The sequence below is a fragment of the Chrysochloris asiatica genome, unplaced genomic scaffold, assembly GCF_000296735.1.
Source record: "Chrysochloris asiatica unplaced genomic scaffold, ChrAsi1.0 scaffold00133, whole genome shotgun sequence".
NCBI classification, from domain to species: domain Eukaryota; kingdom Metazoa; phylum Chordata; class Mammalia; order Afrosoricida; family Chrysochloridae; genus Chrysochloris; species Chrysochloris asiatica.
In genome coordinates, this window is record NW_006408651.1 from 3,831,410 (window position 1) to 3,837,605 (window position 6,196).

The 6,196-nt window shown below is 36.5% G+C and overlaps 1 pseudogene; it reads right to left on the bottom strand.

Annotated features, from left to right (window-relative positions):
• Nucleotides 1-3,946: 3,946 nt before the first annotated feature.
• LOC102826164 lies at nucleotides 3,947-4,723 on the bottom strand (annotated as a pseudogene).
• Nucleotides 4,724-6,196: the final 1,473 nt, after the last annotated feature.

Consider the following 6,196-nt stretch of genomic DNA (forward strand, 5'->3'; position numbering starts at 1 on the left):
CTTTCTTTCCTAATCCTTCTGATTTTTTCCTTAGGTAAATGCGCTCTTTTTGGTCTAAGATGTTACATTGTGGGCATTGTAATCAATGACATGAAACAAAATGTACATGAATTGTTAAATGGAAAACCGATTTGTTCAATAAACCTTCACCCAGTTCCCTCGGAAACTCTATGCAGGGTGGCTCTGAGTCGGAACAACAACAACAATTCACTAAAAAAATTTAAAAAAAAAGAAAAGTAAAGTGTGGCTCTGTAGGAGAAAGCACTGAACTGCAAGGTCAGTTTGAAACAAGGTTTGAAGTTCAAACAGGGTCACTACGAGTCAGAACTAACTGGATGGCATAGTTTTGCTGATGGCTGGAAACTCAAATTGACAGAGATATGAGTTGATAAGTGTGCAGGCTCTACTGTCAGTCTGCTTGGGCTAGAATCCTGACCATGTGCATCTTTGGACGAGTTGCTTAACTTTATTAAGCCTCAGTTTCCTCTTCTGGAAATGGTGATTAAAAATAAGATATAAGCCTGAGGTCTTTGTGGAGATGGTTGTTGTTGTTAAGTGCTTTTGAGTCAGTTGTTACTCATAGCGAACCTTGCAGTTCAATCCGACCTTGTGGTCTAGTGCATTATCCCACAGCACCACACCAGGATTCCTTCGTGGAGATTAAGATAAATAAGTATCGGCCATGTTATGACTATCATAGATGCCACCTATAATACAGTGTTTTAATCTATTTTGATTTGTTGTGCTTTGTTTTTCTATTTAAACCCCTATCATCATCATCATAGTCTTTATAACTAAAAATGTTTTTTAATAGTTAATTGGAATGTATCACTTACTGAATTTTTAATTTTTCACAGTATTTCAGATATATATAAGAGGTTGTATTTTTCCCATGTTACTGTATTTTTAGTTGTCACCTGACAAAAATGGAACAAACTGAGCAAAATGTCCAAATAATCCCCTAAAATTTCTATTTTGTGGAAAGCAAAATACTTAATTTTTACTGAATAAGTCCACTTTCAACTATTGTGAGGACAGTAATAACATGTTGCAAAATGGCTTTCCAGTACTGTGTTTCCAGTTACTGTGTTAAGTCAAAACCATGTCTTTGGTATAAATATGACAATGTAATATCTCTGTTAATTGAACTATTTTCATGTATTTTTTAGGTGTATATATTATTATCTTTCTAAATTTTGAATATTTTTAAAGTATAAAATGTTGAGGAAAATATACCACAGAAGTATCAAAGAAGAGCCTTATTTTGAAAGTGTACAGCCAACTGTTTAGCCATATAACATAATGTAACATTTAACATAATGTAACATTTTACAAACTTCAACTTTTGTTTATCTGCAACACCTATATCTCTGAATTTGTTCCTATTTTATCAAGAATTAGGAAGACATGAGCTCAAGAAACACTTTATCTAATTCATAAGTGAGGCAAAGAGATATCTAAATTGATGGTGAAGGGAGACCCCAGAATGAAAATATTAAGACATTAAGACACAAACACCTGTGGATATTCTCTGTTGACTCTAACCAGGCCTTTTTGTACAGAGTCATTCCGTTATGACCTCCTGCTGAGAATTTAACTTTCTACCTCAGATGTACTTGAATCAGAATCTACAGTTTAGTAAGAATCTCAAGTGATTCCTTTTGAAATTAATTATTTAATTATTTTAAGAATGACTGACTTTTTTATAGAAGGCAGTCTTTAGAAACATTTCTGGATATCATAATTCACCATTATAAAGGCTATGTTGTTAGAGAAAATGAAATTATTAAGATTGAATAAGAGGTCAGATTGTACTGTATTAAATATTTCATACTAACACAAAAGATACTGCTGTAGCAACCTGACCTTCATGTTTCAAGCGAAAATAATGTATAACTCCTTTTTTTATGGGAAAATAAATACACATCGTTTCCCTTTCAATACATTTAGAAATAAAAACACACACACACATACACAAAAAGAAAACAAAATTTCTATCCTTCCACCCAATTCTTCTGCTCTTTTGCTTCCTTTTCTTTTTAACTAGCTCCCTGTCTTCCAACTTAACTCATGTCTACACTCTGCCCACTGAAAAATTCTCCCTTCCCTTCCACTTCTGTAAACCTTTTTGCTATTATGAATAATACTGCAATGAACAGTGGCGTGTATGTATCTATTCGTGGGTATATAGCAAGTAGAGAGTTTGGGGGGTCATATGGTATTTCTTTTTCCAACCTTCTGAGAAAATGTCATACTGTTTTCCAGAGTGGTTGCATCTCCCATCAGCAGTGTAAGAGGGTCCCATACACTCCATACTATCTCCAGCATGTATGTTTTCTGTGTTTTTGAACTTTGCTATTAGTACTGGGGTAAGATATCTCATTGTTTTTATTTGCATCTCTCTAAATGGAATTGTGGTGTGGCGCTTTAAGATAAGCACAAGGTTGGCAGTTCATACCCACCAATAGTTCCTTGAAGAGGTTTGCTATGAGTTGGAAGTAACTTAATAACATCAAAAATGGCTAATGATTGTGAGCATTTCTACATATATGTTTGTTTTTTTTTTAAATGTTTTATTGTGAATTGAGTGAAGGTTTATAGAAAAAATCATCAGCTTTACATACTACATACTGCAAATCATACATTTGTTTCATCTTAATGATTAAGGTCCCCTCCATGCAACAACACTTATCACACTACCTCCCTGTGGTTCCCATTTGGTTTTCACCTACCCTACTGTCCCTTCTCAACTTGGTCCCTAGGACAACGTTGCCCTTTTGACTTTGGATGATTGACCATTCCATGGTGAGCATTCCTCATCAGTGCTGTGTCCCTTCTATAAACCTATCCACTGCTTGGGTGAAAATTGGGCAACAAGGGTGAATTCCATTCCAGCCCTGAAGAGTTATAGAGGGCCATAGTCTCAGGTTCCTCCCGCCTCTTTCTGACCAGTATTCTTCTTTTTTTTTAAAACTGAATAATGTAAGTTGTGTTCCACATTTTCTCCCACTCTATCTGGGACCCTCTAATTTGATCCCTCTCAGGGCAATTGGTATTGGTAGATGCACACCATCTAGCTCTTCTGATCTCAGAGTCATGGAGTCTGTTGGACTAATTGATTCCAGGTGTCCTCAATTCTTATCACCCTTCTTTCTTCTGCTATGGAAAGACCAATAGCTGCATCTTAGACCGCAAATCATGGGCTTTCAAGATCTCCAGTGCTACTTACCTAGGCGGGATGGACAGAATAATGCCTTTGTGGACTGTTATGCCAACTGACCATGGTGTCTTCTGAGACTATGGTCCTGATCCCCTAAGCCCATAAACTCATTGCCTTTGGATGTTGTGTGATATCTAGGAAGTTTTCATCATATGTCTGTTATATGTTCCACCAGATTTGTAATTGTGTTTGCAGGAATGTAGATATTCATATACAAATATCATCTTTCAAACTCATATATTTGTGGGCTATATAAATATATATATATCACTCTTCCTCCCTTACCCATTCAATCTATGTCTCAATCCGTGTACCTACGCACAGAACACTCTTGTTCTAACTTTGTATATATATCACTATTTACATCTATCCCCTTTAGCCCATGCAAACCTCCTGTCTTCATCATTCTTCTGCCACCTTCCCTCTTGTTGCATATTGTCCTCCCCCTTCTTGTATATTGCCTTACTTTTCACCTGAGCTAATATCTTCATATATCTTTGTTGGCCTCCTCCGTGTCTTCCTTGGTGAAGTGCCTGTTCATATCCTCTGCCCATTTTTTTTTCCTCGTAAAAAGGGACAATTTTAACATTTTTAAAATAACATAATAAATAGTTCATAATAACTGCAGGTGGGTAAGGCTGTTTGGGAGTACTCAGGAACACAGGTGATGGTGATTTTCATGGTTGTAGTCTTCGCCAATAAAGAATGATTTAAAGGAAACTGCTGTCAAACCAGTAAGACTGCATTTATGCAGCCATCGTTTTCAGGATTGTTGGTAACTTGAGCTTATTTCTCCCAGATAATCTTGCCTCCTGTGTCACTAGGCCCAGCTCGCTCACGTTCATTTCAGTGACAGTCCCTTTGGTGATCACACCCAGAGTTGTATAGAGTGGGGATGAGGATTCTTCTTCACACCAAGTATCCGTAAGTAGAAAGTGGCTTTAAGCTCAGAATGTGTTAATGTGAGCTTTCTTGAAATGTAAGCCCATTGATCTGATGAATCTTTCGTAGTTAGGTGGTTTTCGTGTAAAGCCTTCTCCAACGAAGCAGACTTTGGTAACCATCCTGTTCCATGCTTTCTTTTTTCTCTTTCCTGTCTGAATAACTTTTAATACTTCTGTTTCTTCCTGGGTACAGACTTTGGGCAGAGGGCCTTCCCATTTTCTCGCTTTCTCCTTTCATTTGTGTTTAATCATATTGGAAAGTACTTTAGCTTGTCTGCTCCTCTCTGTCCAGCAGATAAGCAGGTACTGCACCTTGTGGAGTCTTCTCATAATTGTTTTGTTTGGTGTTTCTCTTTTCATGCACCTTGATAGTCTTTTTCATTTGTATTTTCTCAGCATGGTGCTGTTTATGGTAGAGCTTAGCCTTCAGACCACTCTTTTCGGCCTTCTTTGGATGTTCATGAGCCTCTCGACTTTCCATCTTTCTCTTTTTCTCATGATAATCCAAACGATACCCATAGCACTTACGGTGTAACTAAATATATTCATTTTGTGGCATGGTGACGGGAGCAAAGCCACCAGGCACAGCCTCTGGGGCATGAAAAACTACTCAGTTTTTGGGTTCCTGAGACCCATAAGGTGAAAGGCCTCAGCCCGAGACAGGAAGAGCCTCTGCTCATTTTTAAATTGGATTCTTTGTCTTCATCTTATTGAGGTGTTGAAGTGTTCAAGAAATTTTAGACAACAGTTACTTGTCTGATATGTCATTGCCAAAATATTTTTTCCTAGTCTGTGGATTCCCTTTTCACTCTTTTGGTGAAATCTTTTGATGTAAATAAGTATCTAATTTTTAGGAGGTCTCAGTCATCCATTTTTTTCTTCTGCTATTTATGTGTGTGTTTTCAGTTATGTTTGGTAGCGTATTTATGCCATGAATCAGAGCAGCAATGTTTGTCCCTATTTTCTCAATGATAATCTTCATAGTTCTAGATTTTACATTTAGGCCTTTAATACATGTTGGGTTTATTTTTGTATATGGTATGAGATATGCATCTTATTTAATGCTTCTGCAAATGAATGTCCACTTTTGCCAGCACCGTTTGTGAAGAGACTATCTTTTCCCCATTTAATGTGTCTAGGTCCTTTGCCAAAGATCAACTGAGTATACAAAAGGATGAAGTTGCTCCCATACTTCACATTAAATAGGAAAATTAACTCACAATGGATCCATGATCTAAATATAAAAACTAAAACCATAAAACTCTTAGAAGAAAGTATAGAAGTAAGCTTCAGGATCTTGTTTTCAGAAAGGGAGTCTTAGATCTGACACCAAAAGTATAATCAAGAGAATAAAACACAGATGAATGAAACTTAATCAAAATGAAAAACTTTTGTGCATCATTGAGCTTTATTAATAAATTAAAAGACAACCCAGTGAATGACAGAAAATATTTGTAAATCATATATCTGATAAGGACTTTATATCCAGATATATAAAGAATTCCTAAAACTGAATAACAAAAAGAACAACTCAAATTAAAAAATGAGCAAAAGACTTAAATAGGTATCTCCAAAAAAGATACTTCAGTGACCAATCAACAAGAAAGAAAAGTATGTTTCCTATGAGCTATAATCCTCTCTTATCAAAATCCAGATATTCAGAAATGTACCTCTTAGAGGAGAATACATTGCGCTTTATCTTTTTTATTCTTCTCTAAAACTGGTTTGGGATCTAATCACTACAGATTTACACTTACTTGCAGTTTTAACTCTGTCCGCCACTGGCAAATGTAGTTTCACCATTGACTTTAGTAACCCTGGTGGTGCAATGGGCTAAGTGTAGGGCTACTAATCAACAAGTCACCAGCTGCTCTGCAGGGAAAATATGAGGCTGCTTGTCCTTGCAAAAATACAGTCTCAGAAACCCTAAGGTGCAATTCCACACTGTCCTATAGGGTTGTCCTGAGTCAGTATTAACTTGACAACAATAGGCTTGGATTTTTAGGTTAGATTGTAGATAATATACCAAATG